The following is an 18,624-nucleotide window of genomic DNA, read 5'->3' as shown; positions in this document are numbered from 1 at the left end:
TCTGTATCCCATGGGAGGGGACCCACATTGGGCAGAGGAGGAACACAAGGAGTCCTAATCCTCTGAGGAGAAAGAAGCAGAGGAGACTCACTATGATGGACTGACCCTAAGCCCCATTCCCTCATTCTGTTTTGCCCAGAAACATAATCTGCAAATGAGTCCACCCTGTCATTGTCTCAATCCACAAGGCCCTTGGTTGTCTTTCTCATCTCACTGGGGCCTCCACCATCCTATGGCATGTAGGGTGTGTGTGCTAGGTGAGCCAGCAGCTGGGTGTTGCTTTGTTGCTGGCTGTGCTTGAACCATGACAATTTAATAACACTGCCCTGATGAATGATTTGAGGAACTGTGACTTCCCACTGTTCCACTTCAAAAAACACTGATGGCTTGGGAATGATGAACAGAAGGGGAAAACCCCTAAGTCCTGAAACAATAAGCACAGAAATGTTTTCATGAGGGAAGACCTGGGGAGCCAGGGATTCTTCAGCCAGGAAGAACAATGCTGGGAGCTGGGAAATGTGAGAGAGTTTGTTAATGAAACTGAGAAGCAGTTACATACAAAACCAAAAGGAAATAACTGGCTGTGGAAGACAAAGCAAAACTGCACTGTTAAATATGAGATTATTTAATAGAAGATACATCAGTTGGTGGCCATGAAATTCAGTGATTCATCTGACATATAGGAGGCTACAGTGGCATCTGATACAAGCTTCTGACTGTCTGTAGGGCAACTTAAGACACAATTGGCCAAAATCTTTATGGTAATGAAACAAGGGGCAGCAAGCACAACTTCAAGCTTAGGACCTTCCTATTGGACATGAAGGGGAATTTCTTCACTGGGTAGCAGAGCAACAGAATGGGCATCCAGAGAAACAGTGGGTTCTCTGACCTTTGGTGACACAAGGTGACAGCTGACCTTACCTAGGACCAGGAACAATCTTGATTTGCACAGGAGCTTAGACTAGGTAACCTCCAGAGAACCTTTCCAGCCAGTGTTTGTCATGAATCACTCTTAAGTATTCTTTATCTATTGGTCTTTGCCTAGGTGATAACTACAAGCCATTATCCAAACTCATAATTTTTATGTGACTTATGTGAATGTTCTCATGTTCCCTTCCAACTGGGAAAAATATATCAAATAAAGTTTGGCTTGGAATCTTCTGTGCCAGTCCCTTACCCCAGCGAGGTCTGCTCTGACCATACAAGACTTCAGATGACTTGCTAGAGCTGCTTGCACAGCTTTTGGTTCTGACACTATTTAGCAGTAGTTTAGGTTTCTGTGCACTCTGCTTTACCTGAAGTAGCAAAATGTTTGTATAAATTGAAGCAAAGCTCAGAGGAGAGACTGTGGGTATTTAGCCTCATGAATTGCAATTACTAGATAGGAAAAGCATTGTAAGGGGGACACCAAAAGGTCCCTTCCCCTCTGGCATTCTGTAAGTGAATGATGAACTCAAGTGATACATAAAGAGTTGGGAATATTCAAATACTTTCTTTCCATACAAAAACCTGGAGCAAAGCTGGAAAACTATTTTCATTTCCAAGAGAGTATCCATCACATGTCAAATTAGCCAAGGAGAGAAAGATTCTGATTTTTTCCTCATCCCAAATACCACCACAAGTACAGAACATCAGAAATCTTTCATTGTTTACCCTGTCTTGAGATAAGAAGTAAACTGTGATATTTTCATGTCTAGGTTCTCTCATTAAAAGATTCCTACCTCCAGCAGATAGTTATGAAATAGATGCTGTGCTCTAAGGTCTTGAGCAGGGAAAGTGAGAGAAGGTTCCAACTCACTATCATAAATTTCATCATCCCTCCTTCTGGAAAACAGTCAGATAAGTGGGTTGTTTCTCCTTTAATTAGAATGTAAAGGGCAGAATTGAGAAACTGTGACACATTTATCACTCCATATGCCAATGTAAGAGAAAGCCAGAGACTAAAGCATTTTAAAAAGATAAATGTGTCATATAAGTGTTTAGACTAAGCTAAACAAATATTTTCATGTTGTTTTAAATCAAAACACAATCACAAAAGGTGGTTTTCTCCCTGTTGCTTTTCACTATCATTTATTTCAACCACTATGTTTTAGAGCAGTTTTAGCCTGATTTTCTTTTCCTACCCATACAAAGGCAATTGTGCCTTAACAATATTCCCTTTATACATTATTTTAAAATTAATGGCCTGTATGACTCACCAAGTTTTTTATCAGTCTGTCCAGGCAGTTGTTTTGTGGTTTGGGGGTTATTTTTTAAGCTCTCAGTATTTTCCACCAACTGGTCTATTAGAGCAGGCTTAAGACCCTCTTGAAACCCACTTCTACAATTTCAAAAAGTGTCTGTTTAGACATAGGTAATATCACTTTTTTTTAGCACAGGAAGGGGAAATTTAATAGTGTGTTTACTGAACAGCTCTGACTCATCTTGTCCAAGCTGTCTGTGCTCTCAGTGAGGTGGAGGCATTCTGCAGAGAGGAATGAAAAAAACCTGTGTGTCAGAGCAAGAGAAAGCAACGTGATCGTGTCATTAGAGACTGTGTTCCAAAATACACACAATAGGGAACTGAATTAAGACCTTAAATCCCCAACATTAAGTGTTATGTTTTCCTTGTTCAAGGAGCAAAACCATGTGCTGACACCCTAATTGGTACTTTATAAAGCAAATACATAAATGAAAAACAGCATCGCTTAGGAAGCAACATAGTCATCCTGCAGCTTCTCACAGGACTGCCTCCAAGCAGCACATTCACGTTTCAAAATGCAGCACATAAAAATTGGAGCTGTTTATTTCACACTACTATTTTTTTTTTTGCTATAATTTTGCTCTATCTAGCAAGCAAAAACTTGACTGTATGCTTGGTTCTATTGCTCTAAATACCCTTAAATCCAAATCCTGTATACCTACATCCTTCATAAAAGTCAGTGCATCCACACAGGAACAGGGCTAAAAAGAATTTCTGATACTTGCTTTCAGAAGTATGGCTGGTCCCCTTGAAAAGATAATGGTTTTGCCTTCTAAGTTTTAGCTGTTATAAACATTCCTGTAAAACTCCTGCAAACATCTCAGCCCTGCATATAGCATTGGCTCAGTCCTCAGAACTAAGTTGTCACTGTCAGTCACATGGCTTGTCAGATGCAAGTGAGAATATTGTGTCTATTCCATCTCACCCAAGTCACTGCAAAAGGGGTCCATTTAGCTTTCCTTTCAGTACCATAGATGATGGACAGAAGAGTACTCAGATCACAAAACAGAAGAGCACTGACTATACATTATGAAGAAAATCTTCCATATTTGATTTCAGATAAACCATTAACTTCAAGCCAATTTATTGGCCCAGGTGCTAAGAAACAATCTTCCTAATTCCAGGAACACTAAATCATAGAATCACAGAATGGTGGGGGTTGGAAGGGACCTTTAGAGATCATCTAGTCCAACCCCCTGCAGAAACGGGTTCCACAGGAACGTGTCCAGGTGGGTCTTGAAGACCTCCAAGGAAGGAGCCTCCACACCCTCCCTGGGCAGCCTGTGCCAGGGCTCCTTCACTCAAACACTGAAACAGTTTTTTCTTATGTTTAAATGGAACTTTTTGTGTTCCAGCTTCATCCCATCACCCCTTGTCCTGTTGCTAGATACTATAGAAAAAAGGGATGCCCCAATCTTCTGCCCCAATCCACTATTTATATACTCATAAATATGTTGGTGGGGTAGCTAAACCTATATTTCAGACTCCAGTTTCATCTTTCACTTAGATATCTTAAGTATTACAGCTAAATAGTGATCTCTACCTGCACTTGAGCTTCTAGAAGCTGTGAAACTGTGGTTGCATAGTGCCAGGTCAAAGAAACTTTCCCAAAGCAGGCAAGCAAAAGTTCTGTCTCTTGACAATCCAGAGTACACAGCCACTGGGGAACTGTCTCTTAGGCTTCATGTGGTAAATATGTGTCAATGCAAGTCAGTCCAAACGAGTTTTTTTTCCCTTTTCCAAAGCTTCCTCTTTTTATTTGCACCAGGCAGCAGTGTCCTCAGTCAGTGTAGAGACACCTCTGTCCAGGGAAGAAGTGCACCCCTCTTGAAATGCTTGTTTGTTTTCCTTATTCCAAGTGGGAAAAGTGGCAGTTTCTGAAGATCAAGGCAAAACTACTGCATTAATTTATAATAAAGTGGATCTATTTATTCACCATCTAATGTGCCCAGAGACTTTGCTAAAAAGAACATATTAGCTTTGACTCATCATGGTGTTAGGTACCTTCCCAGCTCCTGTACAAGGTTCTAGCAGTATCAAATGAAGTCTTCAAATATCAAAAAGGCCAACAGTAAGTTTTCAAAATGAAGAATAAGGCCCAACAAAACTGGTTTCAAGCTTGTTTGGAACCACTGTTTAACAGTTCTCTCTCTTGCTTGATGCTCTTCACTATCCCACTCCCTGAGGTAACAGGCTAATTGACTCCCAGACAGGATGCCTAAATAATGCAATAACTTTTAGTGAAGCAACTAAGGGAATGCTGGCTTAGCACCACATCTCATCTCTTTGCAAGAACAATCCCTGATAATATCTATAACCTTCAGAGATGCAATGAAATGCCCACCTCACATAACTACACTTCTAAGAATCTCCAGTACGTTCTCACAATCACTATAATGTATCTCATTAGATCTAAGCAATAAATAAGTAGAAAAGTGATCAATGAATCTAGAAAGATCATTGTAATCTACACAAAGCTTCTCTGTTAAGAGAACATGTTAGTGAAAAGAAACTCTTTCAGAAGGAATATAATGAAATTGCCAAAACTGATCTGTTATAAATCCTGTTATATTAGCTCCACTGAGTTCTTTATTCTTTCCTCTTATGCACATATCCTCTTCTCTCCAAAATATCTTTTCTTTTCCTACTACAGCACTGGAGGATTTCTGGGAAAACCCCTGATCTTCAGCTATCAAATGACAAAAAGCTTTCCAAATCAATGTCAGAATGCAACAGCAGGTTTCTAACGTGTCCTGGGAAGGAGATTGATTTTGAAATTAAATATCTAATACCTTGTTAGACCCATTTAGTTCTTCACAGCCCACCAGTAAGACCCAGAGTTCTGTATTTTCCTCCTTTTCTTGATGAGTCACTGCTTGTGATATGGAGACATTGTGCAGGCTTCAGCGTCTTTATGAAGATTAAATAGTCTTATGAAATGCAATTAGAATGAATTTGTACTTGTCAGTTTGTAACTACATTCAGAACAAACTTTACATTAGCAGGAACATTAGAATGTAGCAATAGAGAAATACAGTTTGCCAGGCTACATCTGCCCAGTTCATTTCGCTATAGCAGCAGGCAGAGATTCAGATGACAGAACTCCTTTCTGATTTCAGCAGTAATCAATTTATGCCCTGAAGCAAAAAATGGTAGCATGCAGCCAGGTACCAGGGCTATCTCCAAAAATACAGGGATATCTGGCTCATGTTGCTACTAAATCAGATGCATCTCACTGGCTCCATTGAAGAATGTTTCTGGCTAATCCAATCAGTAAGCCAAAGAGGTTTGAACAGGAAGAGTTCTGGGAAGGGCAAACCAGGCTCCTGTTTACTGTTCATTAGAGAAAAGCAGTGTGTTAATATAAGAGATGAGGTTTGGGTACTAACATAAAGCACTGCTGAGCCAAGGACAGACTTGACAGAGATTTCTTATAAATTCAGAGATATCTTATAAATTCATCTGAAATATCTAAACTAACACTTTTTTCTGCTATTTGATAATACTCCTTGTACCTCAGTCAGCTAACCCTTAGCATTTCTCTTACCCAATTTTCTTTGGAAGGCAAAGCTAAAAAAGCCTATTTAGTGTCAATGTGAGCTACCAGTCCTTTTATTGCCACTCCTCTGCATTTTGAGCTGATGATTTTCACCACCTGGAAAAAAAGCCAGACCCACACCAATGTCCAAAACCACACTAATAAGGAAGAGTTCCCACTCTAGCTTGGCTGTTGTGCAGCAAGGTGTTCTACAGGACACATTGCTACAGGATTGCAAGTGCTTACAGCCATGCTCTAGCACAGATTAGACGTACTGGCAAAAGGCAATACTACTTCAGTCTTTGAAATAGGTGACTCAACACGAGAGCATTCAAAATGTTCTGGTGTTCTCTGACATTTTTAATCATACAGAAATGATGAGTGCTAATTACTGCACCTGAAAACAGTGTGCTGGGCAAGCTATCTTGCTACAAAATTTCCTCAGGAGCTCTGCACTACAGCTTATTTCTCAGTGAAATGTAGATGGATGCAGTAAAATACAAAGCATTTTGTTCATCAGATTCAGTTACTTCACATACAGAGAAAAATGTTCAATGTCTACACATGTGTATGTTCACTATTATGGCAAATAATATGTAAAAAGTGCATGTGAAATGAGTTACTTGTGCTGGAGAATGGAAAAATGGAAGCAGTGGCTGCAGGCAGAGAGCACACTTAAGAGGAGAAAGAGCTCTGAGCAGCCCATCTGAGAAGATTTGATGCTCTCACTCTTGTAAGATCAGTGATGCAGCAGCTGCTACACTCATGACCTGAAACAAGAAGAGGGCAGTCACCTGGAAATGTGTGTGAGGAAACTCCTTAAATCATTTAATAACAAAGACACACACAGAAGAGCACTTCAGGACACAGTTTTAACTAGAGATGGTAAGGAATTAGCCAAACCAAACACATTAGTCTGTTGTCTGTGGCTACAGTGTGCAAGCCACTGCTTTAAGAACACTGCCTTGTTCTGTCATCCCTATTCCAAGGCAGAAGCCTGGCCAACAGCCTGCTCAGTGGCCAGCTCTCAATGTGTGTATTTCATCTTGTGCAATATTCACAATGCAGGAAAAGATTTCCTAAGCATGGATTTCAGGTACTTCACCTTGGCAATATAAATACTTACACATAGTTATACAGCTCCAAAGGGGACAGCTGTATGGAAACCTCTCTCTCAGCCATAAAGACACTCATTAAGTGTACTGGGAGACCACTGTTTCCAGAGAGAACACAGGTTTTAATAGTTCAGGTTTACTGCATTCACATTTTCTTACTCTTCTCAAAAATGATTTTAGAGTCTTAGTATTACCCCAATAAAGAACAGAGATTTCTTTTCCCCCTAAAATTTTGCAGAGTGGGTGTTTCTGTGACCAACTTTTAACACACCAAATTTGTGGTTATACACATGAAAAGTGTCTTTTGTTGCCTCACATTCATATGAGGTAAGGAGAATTGCCTTTAGCAGTTGTAATACAGACAGTGTTAAATAAGAATGAAAGATGCTCTTACCTAAACAATATTGATCAAATTATATGAACTAATTATCTGCAATTGGAATGACTCAAAATCTTTGTATCTAACCCAAGTTCTTTCCCACACAGACATTTCAACTGTGTTTGCTCTATCTAGAGAGACTTGACACCAATATCAGTCTCTTCTTTCACTTGGAAAAAGCCAAGGCAAACAGACCTTATTTTTTCATTATCTTGCAGTAGTTTGTAGTCTGATCTTCCCTGAAGAAATGATGATATTTACCTAGAGCTGCTACCAAGTATGCAAAACACTATCCATTAAATGATCTGTTTACTAACAGAAACTTAGTGTGTTGATCTTCAAACATTCAGTTTTACACCCATATCCATCACATTATAAATATCTCTCTACTCTTTCAACAATGTATGAGCCAAGTTTACCCAATAGAGGCTTTATGGTCTTTTTCCTTGGATTTTATAGAGTGGCCAGAGTTCAGCTTGAATTCCTACAGCACTGGGTTTTGTTTCACACTAGTTATGAGCAGTTGAATATCACCTGTATATCAATATATTTATGGTTGTCTACTGATTTGTGTAGTCTGGGATACAGGTTTGCAAACTTGTATAGGAATGGACCAAAAATTCCTACAGAAGTCAGGAGGGCAAGTTACTTGAAACATTTCAAGATATCATTTTTTCTTATTTAGCCTTACAGTACTGCCTTGTCACAGTATACTTGGAAAAATAATGAAAGCAGTGCACAATGGAAAATGTAATTACTCTAGCATGCAAGACATTCTTAATGTTTTATTGTCTGAGCCATAAATTAAATACATGCCAAGTACCAGCAGAAAAAAGTCCACAAGCAAACAGAAGGGGAGGATTTAAGAAAATCCAAAATAAAAGCCAAATCTTTAAAACAGGGAGCACTAATTTTATTCTCAAAGTACTGAATTAACTTAAACACAACATGCACCAAAAATAGATGGTTGCCCAATTAGGGAAAGCAAGATATACAAGGCAATGGGTATAAAATAGAGAGGGGAAAGAGAGGGGAAAGAGAGGGGAAAGAGAGGGGAAAGAGAGGGGAAAGAGAGGGGAAAGAGAGGGGAAAGAGAGGGGAAAGAGAGGGGAAAGAGAGGGGAAAGAGAGGGGAAAGAGAGGGGAAAGAGAGGGGAAAGAGAGGGGAAAGAGAGGGGAAAGAGAGGGGAAAGAGAGGGGAAAGAGAGGGGAAAGAGAGGGGAAAGAGAGGGGAAAGAGAGGGGAAAGAGAGGGGAAAGAGAGGGGAAAGAGAGGGGAAAGAGAGGGGAAAGAGAGGGGAAAGAGAGGGGAAAGAGAGGGGAAAGAGAGGGGAAAGAGAGGGGAAAGAGAGGGGAAAGAGAGGGGAAAGAGAGGGGAAAGAGAGGGGAAAGAGAGGGGAAAGAGAGGGGAAAGAGAGGGGAAAGAGAGGGGAAAGAGAGGGGAAAGAGAGGGGAAAGAGAGGGGAAAGAGAGGGGAAAGAGAGGGGAAAGAGAGGGGAAAGAGAGGGGAAAGAGAGGGGAAAGAGAGGGGAAAGAGAGGGGAAAGAGAGGGGAAAGAGAGGGGAAAGAGAGGGGAAAGAGAGGGGAAAGAGAGGGGAAAGAGAGGGGAAAGAGAGGGGAAAGAGAGGGGAAAGAGAGGGGAAAGAGAGGGGAAAGAGAGGGGAAAGAGAGGGGAAAGAGAGGGGAAAGAGAGGGGAAAGAGAGGGGAAAGAGAGGGGAAAGAGAGGGGAAAGAGAGGGGAAAGAGAGGGGAAAGAGAGGGGAAAGAGAGGGGAAAGAGAGGGGAAAGAGAGGGGAAAGAGAGGGGAAAGAGAGGGGAAAGAGAGGGGAAAGAGAGGGGAAAGAGAGGGGAAAGAGAGGGGAAAGAGAGGGGAAAGAGAGGGGAAAGAGAGGGGAAAGAGAGGGGAAAGAGAGGGGAAAGAGAGGGGAAAGAGAGGGGAAAGAGAGGGGAAAGAGAGGGGAAAGAGAGGGGAAAGAGAGGGGAAAGAGAGGGGAAAGAGAGGGGAAAGAGAGGGGAAAGAGAGGGGAAAGAGAGGGGAAAGAGAGGGGAAAGAGAGGGGAAAGAGAGGGGAAAGAGAGGGGAAAGAGAGGGGAAAGAGAGGGGAAAGAGAGGGGAAAGAGAGGGGAAAGAGAGGGGAAAGAGAGGGGAAAGAGAGGGGAAAGAGAGGGGAAAGAGAGGGGAAAGAGAGGGGAAAGAGAGGGGAAAGAGAGGGGAAAGAGAGGGGAAAGAGAGGGGAAAGAGAGGGGAAAGAGAGGGGAAAGAGAGGGGAAAGAGAGGGGAAGTTGCACTATAACAAATAGGATTTTATACTTCTGTTACCCCAAGTTATCTATCCTCACCGTGCAAATAAAGAGAGTCAAAATAAAGTCTGGGTTAACATTAATATTCAGCTACTGCAGGCAGCCATAAATTATGGCCCTTATAAATGCTATACACAAATAAAAACTTTAACTGTCAGGACCAGGCTAAAAGTGGTCACAAAGACATCTCAGACTCTGATGAACTCTTCTGTACGACTTATGACAATTAAAGAGCTATGCAGGAACTCAGAAAAAAACCCACTCTAGCAGATTTACATCTAGCCATATCAATTTATGAATTTCCTTTAAAAAGTTCTAAACAATAAATTAACTAGACATGCAGTTGTAAATGTCAGTGTTTTATAAGATGGAGACTGTTCTAGACATAAATGAGACCCAAGGCTGAGAAACCTGACCTCAAGTGCTGGTCTGGAATGGCAGAGAGAGGTGTGGGGTCACAGATAGGAAGGGATGACAATGAGCAAGACACAAGATTTTCCTTCAGTAAGCAGAGAACTTAATCCACTGCATCTCCATCATCAAACTACAGTCCTCTTTAACATTTAAACTCTATTTTTTCCTCTTATGTGTTGAGGAAATTTGTATCCTACTATAAATGATTTCTACCATGTCTATGTATCAAACTGGAGATTAATAAATGCTAAAAATCTTGTCATCTCACAGTCTCTAAAAGGTTAACCATACATTACTTTTCTCCTCTTGGATTCACTGTACTGTTGAAGTTGTTAATATGGACTTTCAACACAAGCTGTATTTTGGCAACTGTGAATTGTACCACAACATTTGTATTAAACTTTAGGTATTAACACAGAAACATCATTCTTCATTTCTCAGAAATACCTGGGTTTTCACTTATCTCTATTTGAAGTTCTGGCTTTGTGCCCTTTTCAAGTTAAGACACCTTCCAACCCTTTGCCTTTTGGCTTCAAAAGGTTCTTTCTCCATTGATGTTGCTCTACAAAGACGCACATGAGAAAGGACTGAGATTTTCCTTGTGTGTTTTGTTGTACGAAACATACAGATTCACAGAATGGTTGGGGTTGGAAGGGACCTCTAGAGATCATGCAGTCCAACCTCCCTGCTGAAGCAGGTCCACCCAGATGAAGTTGTACAGGAATACATCCAGGTGGGTTTGGAAAACCTTCTGAGAAGAAGAGTCCGCATCCTCCCTGGGCAGCCTGGGCCAGGGCTCCCTCACCTCAACAGTAAAGAAGTTTCTCCTTCTGGGACATTTTGTATTCCAGCATTTTCCATTATCCCTTGTCCTGCCACTGGACACTACAGAAAAATGTGTCACTCCATCCTCTTGACACCCACCATTTAAATATTTGCAAGTACTAATGAAATCCCCCCTCAGTCTCTTCTCCAGACTGAACAGCCCCAGGTCCCACAGCCTTTCCCCAGAAGGAAGATGCTCCAACGCCCTGATCATCTTGGTGGCCCTGCACTGGCCTCTCCCCAGCAGTTCCCTGTCCCTCTTGAGCTGGGGAGCCCAGAACTGGACACAAGACTCCAGATGAGGCCTCACCAGGGCAGAGTAGAGGGGGAGCAGAACCTCCCTGGCCCTGCTGCCCACACTCTTCTTGATACCCCCAGGATGCCATTGGCTTCTTGCCCACAAGGGCACACTGATGGCTCATGTTTAGTTTATTATCAACCAGCACTCCCAGATGTCTCAACTTTGTTCACAAGAAAAGACTACTAGTCATAAACATTTGGAGTTCATCTTTCAACAAGGACTAGTTTATTCTCTCAACTGAAAAAACATGAGAAGAAAAGTGAGCACTTTGCTCTTGCTTTGGACTTCAAGGCTCAGTCTCCAACACACAAATGGCAAGGAGAAGTCTGACTTACTGAAAAACAAGAAAGACTAAAACCCACAAACAAATGGCCATTTTCTAATCCTTTACAAAAAAACCCCCTCTTGCCAACACCTCACTGCTTAAAAATATGTTTCATTCTGTAACCTCACTGAGTCAAACACACTGCCACTGCAATAATCTCAGCTGTTTGGCAAGCACAGCAGTGAGGTCAGACAAGCTTTGTGATTGCAGAAACTTTTGCCAAGAAACAATCAAGGGCACCTTAATAAAGGGCATCCTAATGCCTAACAGGAGGTATATCCTCTTACTACTTACATATGGCCATCTCAAAACCCACATGCTTTACATTCATTCTTTTTTTCAAACTCACCTCTTGTTTTTAACTTATATTTAAGGAATCAATATAATCTGTACAGCATGGAAGCTCTTACAGAGTGTGTATGTTGCTATAGGAACAGAATATTGCACTTGCACAGATCCCAAATGGTCACATTAGATAAATGCAGAAATCAACAACTGCAAAACTGAGCTAAAGTTCATTTTGAGCATTTTAGCAAACTAAGAGAAGTGAAACAGCAGGACATTTGGCAACTGAAGGCAAAAATCAGATCTGGAGATGACTTTAATGGGCATCTTAAACAGCATCCTTAAATAAACTAGAAAACCTCTTAACTTGATATTGAAATCTGCTTGATACTCGTGATATTATCATTTCTGGCATGATTTCTCACTAGAAAATAACCTTACAGGACAAGGTTGTGTTTTGCACTTAGTGAAGAAAAATTCACAGTGTTTTGGTAACAATAAATTCTACATAAACAGGGGAAGAAAGAGTCTGTTTTCATGCTAGTTTTGATAGATGAAATGCAGTAAATGCATGTAGACATTAATATCATGTGGTGCTGTCCTGCAGTGCAGGCACAGCAGCACAAACCCCATTATGGGCTCAGGGAACTCCAGGCCATAAAGCCACTTGCACATGGGTTACATATATCAATGAGGAATACATTATTAGCCAGTAAAAAGGAAGCTTTAATGAAGTTATACAATATGCTTTTGAATAAAAGGAAAGAAATTATATTTAGAGTAATATCAGATTCTGAGTGTGAATAAGGGATTTTTGGTGGGTATTTTTGTTTCATTTTGATTTATTTTTTAAACACAAAGGCTGGGACTCCTTGTATGAAGCAAGACTGAGAGAATACACGTTTCTCACAGCTTCTTAGGGCTCAATATATTTCTATAAAGACTAAGTGAATAAAGGAAACTTAAGAGAATCATTTCAATTATTAAATTGTGTACTGTAATAAGAGTTACATAGACTGGTCACAAGGAAAAAAGCCAAAGTGATATTTCTGGTTTAGTCTTCAAAAACCCCACTTTCATGTAGTCATTATATGTGATATTGCTGCAATACAGTAAATACAACACATTTAAACTGGGGTGGGGAAGGGAGTCGTTATTCCATGGCCAGAAAATTACAACAATCTGGGATTCCAGACACAACTTCACAGTCAAGGTTTTTCTTGATTGCTCCAATAAGCAAATAACAAAAAACCCCCACAAATAAAAAGGCCAAGTTTCTGTAACAGAACACAGACAGCAGCCATGTTAACCACCTTCATACCTTTGAAACATCTTAAGTTATCAGTTGTAGACCTCAATACTGTGGTATATTTTTGGCTAAAAGAACTTCATATCTCTGAGTACTTTTTCATAGTGCAAGTGTTATTCATATATTCATGAGCAGGTCACTAGGAACCTTACACAACATAGCTGCCTATTGTCATTTCTTAGTCTGGTTCCTGACAAACATCCTGAGTGAAAGCATGAGAAAGCTCAGGAATATTCCCCCTGGACTTTGTGTCTCAGCTTTCCAAAAGAGTCTACAGCTACTGGAAGAGTGCAATATTTACTTCAGTCCAAAGAGAAGGTAAAGAAGAGCCAATAATTTCTCTAATGCACAGAGCTGCAGCTGACCACTTTTGCCTTCCCTCCTATATTAGCAAACTGACCAGTGGAGATGGGGCCAATAAAACACTGAACCAACAGATGGAGCGGTGATGCTTCCTCCTGGGGAATGCCAGGCTGGACCCCAAGCACTCTGCATGGACTCTCTGCCTTGCTTTGTGCAGTGCAGAAGGCCCTCGAGGCCACTGGAGCAGATCGAGAGGAACAGTGCCAAAACTTCCATTGCAAGAAGTGGAAGTGGGAGGTCAGGTTGGATTTGTCAGATCTTGGAGAAAATGGAAGGAAAAAACCAGTGTTATATTCTGAATGGAGAAACTGATGTTTGCAATAAACTAGAGATGAAGCTAGGCAATGGTATACTGAAGGAAGAAGATGAGAAAGAAAGGGGAATAAAGGAAGGTGCTGAAATAAAACGCTGGTAACTTGATAGAATTGAAAAGTAGTCCAAGAAAAATATGTACATAAACAACCTCGGACATTTGATTAACAACAGACATCCCTTCCCTGAGTAGATTTGACAGGAGCAGCACTGACATCTGTCAGAATCCAAAATCAGGTTTTGTTACTTGCAGAATACACAAGACCTGAATATTTGATACTCGAATAAAAAGTGAATCTGTGACTGCACTTTAAATTCTAGTTCTGCCACAGATGCTCAGGTTCTGCAGCACTTGGACCATCTCACTTGCAATCCACTATAACACAAGTATTCTTATATTATTTGTTTTTTCACCCTAGAGCTGCATTAAGAATATGACTCGATGAGCTGCTTCTCACAGGTGCATCACACACTTTAGTAAGGTTCTAGGAGGGTGATTTTAACTGTACATCCACAGGGTATGTCATAGGCAAAACCAAAGTTCACTTTTCACAACCAGAGGCAGTGTGAACACTTGAACTTTCACACTTTGCTCCACAGCAGCTCTTACTATTGCATGTAGGACAAGCTCTTGGCTATATGGAACTGATGGCATGCATCTGCTCAAATTATACCTCAAGAGAAGCCATGTTGTAGGCCAGTAGAAATTTTTACCATACAGTAAAAGGCTTCTGCTGAACAAGACTCTAATATACTTTATTTGTCCTGCAGGAAACATCTTTTGTTATTTTGCATTTCTATTTTTCCCCCCAGTGCTCTCTGCAAATGAGAGAAATCATTTGCTTTGTGATTCATTTTTGTCTGAGGATCTCTGCACATGGTACCATGTACAAAAAGCACTCAGTGCCAAGCTGTGAAGCATCCTGCATTGAGAATGTGCTTTTGTTATCTGGTTACTCAAGCTACATATGATTCTTTAAACCTGAAAATGAAACCTCTGCAAGTCAGAAGGCTTTAAAATGCAGTCAGATGAGATAGTTGTAAATACCAGTCCATTGCTATTAGAGAAGGAAACAGATTCTGTGGTTTGGTTTTATTTATAGTTCCCAGGAACTCAACAGGAACACTTGACATTGATTCTAGCACTCTGGAATGGAGGAGTCTTACAGTGAGATGTGAGCCAGATTAACGAGCTTGAAATCTTTACAAATCTGGCTTAAAGTGGGTGAGCTGCTCAGTCAATACAGTATTTTGGGAGGCTGTGCATTTAATTCTGAAAACACGAGTTTTAAGCAATGACATTTCAATTCTCTGGGAAGACAGCAGAAAAATAGATCTGAGAATTAAGCCTCCCACATGGCCTGAGACCAGCAACAGCGTGCACGAAGCAGCTCTACTGACTATTTCTGTGCTTCTGCCAATGAACTGCAGTGTTCACCTTGAGAAATGCCTCCCAAGATGACTTGGCATCAGACAATTGGAATGATGTACACATTTTATGGGAATACTTCTGTGGATGTATAGAATCCTCAAGAGGTTGGACAGATTTCATCTAGCTAGACTTGGTCACCTCCCACATGGAATGTGTTCCAGTCACTAGACAAAGAGTTACAGTGGCAGTTCCCTTTAATGGCCCAATGTGCCTATATGTATATGTACTGGATTCTCTTTGTTCTGCTTTTGAAATTCAGAACATCTATAAAGCCAAAAGATGTCTTTAACTTAATTAAACCAGGAATATGGACATAAGTTGGAGCACAAAAAGTTGTACTTAAATATAAGGAAAAACTACATCACTGTAAGGGTAAAGGGAGCCCTGGCCCAGGCTGCCCAAGGAGGGTGGGCAATGTCCTACTCTGGAGGCTTTGGAAATCACCCTGGACACGTTCCTGTGTGATCTGATCTAGGTGGACCTACTTTGGCAAGGGGGTTGGACTAGATGATATCTAGAGGTCCCTTCTAACTCCTACCATTCTGTGATTCTACGATCTTTCTCCTTCATAATATGTAATTAAGACTGCCAAAATAGCTACCCTACAGACTTGTTAGCAGCACATTGAAATACAAAGCTTAAACAAAGCATTTACCCCTCAGCAGAATGAAATAAGCATAGAAAAAGGGTTCTAGCCCTAATCATATCCTTAAAAATTGCAGTTCAGAATTCAAGAATAGAACATCAAATCTGGGCATGTATTGGCTATAGAATGGAGCATCTTTCATACGAGGAAAGGCTGAGGGAACTGGGGCTGTTTAGTCTGGAGGAGACTGAGGGGGGATCTTATTAACATTTATAAATATCTAAATGGTGGGTGTCAGGAGATTGGGACATCCCTCTTTTCTATAGTAGCTAGCAACAGGACAAGGGGTGATGGGATGAAGCTGGAACACAAAAAGTTCCACTTAAACATAAGAAAAAACTGTTTCAGTGTTTCAGTGAGGGAGCCCTGGCACAGGCTGCCCAGAGGGGTTGTGGAGGCTCCTTCCTTGGAGGTCTTCAAGACCCGCCTGGACACGTTCCTGTGTGACCCAATCTAGGTGACCCTGCTTCTGCAGGGGGGTTGGACTGGATGATCTCTAAAGGTCCCTTCCAACCCCACCATTCTGTGATACTAGGGGGAAAAAAAGGGGGGGGTGGGGGCAGGGAGAGCATTAAAGAGCAGCTTCCCATAGACTGAATCCAAAACTATTTATGAAAGGCTTGTGGCCCATGTATGCATAGAATAATTAGATCACAAAACATTAATGGAGCCCCATATGCTTGGGTTCTGTAGCAAAGAGTTAGCAGGACTGTACATCCCTTCCAAAGGCCACAGAAGAAGCCTCAGTTTCCTCAAAGGTAAATACATATCTAAATCTTGACACCACGGTACAGAGTGACCCTTTCAAGAACTTCTGTCACAAACCTTGGCTCTACAGAAGCTGACTTTATCATTAGGGGAACAGACTAAGAGGGGGTCAAATACATGCATCTTTCTATTCAGAACCATTTGTTATTCTCATTTACTATGAAAATATGACAAAAAAACGGTTCAGGAGTCATCTGAATTTTAACTGTGTTTTAAGATATCACTAATTAGAACCAAGAAACACAATAAAAACACTCAGATGTGCAATTGACATATCTCCTTGATTCAACGTGGGAATGTTCTGTGCTAACTTAGAAGCAGTGTCCAAGACAACTTCTTTCAATGTGTGCTCTTCCATGAAGACTGTCAAGTACAAGAAATGAGTACAACATGAGTAGAAAGAATGGAACTTTTAGCTCTGTGCATCACACAATGCTTCAGTATTATTGTTACTGAAATGTGATGTTTGGGCTTTTAGAGGACACAGGATTCATCTGCCTTTATTGTTCAATCACTCCTCTGTTTTTCCTAGTTCTACAACTACTGACTCATAGATAACAGCTAAAAATCTCCAGCTACAGAAAACTCTGAAGGAATCAAAGTATGCTACAAGTAAACAATCTCTTTTCACTTTCAAGTGAGATTTATTTGAATGATATGCCACTATTTTTGTTTACAAGTGTCATTAACATGTAGAAGAAGGGGATCAGAACATGCCAGATCAGACACATCAGAATGTGTCAGATAATATTCACACTTTCAAACATGTAGTTAGAGCAAAGAGATGTTAGATGCAGATAATTAATTGCACATTACTAGGGAAAGCTATTTCTATCAAAGCAAGGTACCACTCTTGTAGGAAAAGGTGCCCAATAATCTTACCACAAAAAAATTGCTTCTAACTTCATTATTTCTTTAGCAAAATGTTGTCTTAGAAAAGAATCAAATGGGGATGGATCATATAAAATGGGGCAGAAAAGTCTAAATAATCCAGGTTTTTTTACAAATTAAAATAGTGATAATCTGAATGTAAACAAACATGAATTATGTTACAGAAAATCATGGAATCACAGAATGTTAAGGGTTTGAAGGGACCTCAAAAGATCATCTATTCAACTCCCCTGCCAGAGCAGCACCACCTAGAGTAGGTCACACAGAAGCTTTTCCAGCTGGATTTCAATGTCTCCAGAGAAGGAGACTCCACAGTCCATCTGGGCAGCCTCTGCTAGGGCTCCCTCACCTCAACAGTGAAGTTTTCCCTTGTGTTTCTTTGGAATCTCTTCTATTCCAGCTTGTACCCATTGCCCCTTGTCCTATCATTGGGAAGAGTCTGGCTCCATCCTCTGTGCATGGGAACAGACCAAGGTGAAGTGCATTCTGTTCCTTTGCACAGTTCTAAAAATTTCTGATTCTCTGATGACAAGCAATAGCTTCCTGCTAATCCTAAACATCATGGCCAGTAGAGCATCATGCAAGCAGTTCTCACATTCAAGTGATCCAGTTCAAAAGCTGTGTGGCTCCAGAGAAAAGTTTTCTAAAATCAATTCAAGCTCCTGTAGTAATCTTTTCTTTAGCTTCTAAATTCATTGCTTCTTCAGTTTGCTTCTTTTTACTGGACTTCAACATGCTGTTCTCAACCTTTGGAATACATAATTTTTGCAAAATGAACAAGTGTTTAAGAAATGGATGTAAGCAAAACTTCCCCAACTGCAGGCTGTTCACTTCATGTGCCTCCATCCAGCAGCTGAGTGGCATTTGCACATGAACCACAGCCACATCACAGTCAGAAAGGGACACCCATACTCTTTCCATGCAGAAAAAACTCTGACAGTTAGGAATTACTTTTAGTACCTGAAAAGGATATATTTAATGTTGTGTATTTGCATGCAGTGAAGTTAACCTTAAGAAAACTGGCCAGAGATTTACCTTCCCTACTTATACATAAGGGCTAGGCTACTAGGATTCAGTCCAGATCACAGAAGGCAACATTTTTTCCTCAATGAAACTTTGCTCCCTGCTGTACATCATCTACTGCCTTGTCTAAGATCATTCTAAATGTGTGAAGCAACATT

Source organism: Colius striatus, chromosome 15 (genome assembly GCF_028858725.1).
Source record: "Colius striatus isolate bColStr4 chromosome 15, bColStr4.1.hap1, whole genome shotgun sequence".
NCBI classification, from domain to species: domain Eukaryota; kingdom Metazoa; phylum Chordata; class Aves; order Coliiformes; family Coliidae; genus Colius; species Colius striatus.
This window is presented reverse-complemented; position numbering follows the sequence as displayed.